This window comes from Limulus polyphemus, unplaced genomic scaffold (genome assembly GCF_000517525.1).
Source record: "Limulus polyphemus unplaced genomic scaffold, Limulus_polyphemus-2.1.2 Scaffold717, whole genome shotgun sequence".
NCBI lineage: Eukaryota > Metazoa > Arthropoda > Merostomata > Xiphosura > Limulidae > Limulus > Limulus polyphemus.
The window spans coordinates 390,299-390,579 of record NW_013666327.1 but is presented as its reverse complement, the minus strand read 5'-3'; positions in this window follow the sequence as shown (position 1 = coordinate 390,579).

Below are 281 nucleotides of genomic sequence, written 5' to 3'. Positions count from 1 at the left end.
CCCTTTTTGTCAATAAACAATGTTGTATATCATATGTGTCGTAAATTTGTTTATTACCAATCAGCGGTTTTTAACGAATATGCTATATCGGTTGATTACGATTAATTGTCATAAGGGTGATCTTGTACTGATCCACGCTGTGTGTTTGTTCGCGAACTCCTTTCACAGTTTTGGAGTCAGCAGGATCAAATTTGGGATCTACCGATATTTTTTTCTTATCTATATAGGGTAACGTCCCTAAAACGCTTCCGGATGGTTATTCAGTCATGATGGGGCTTAGG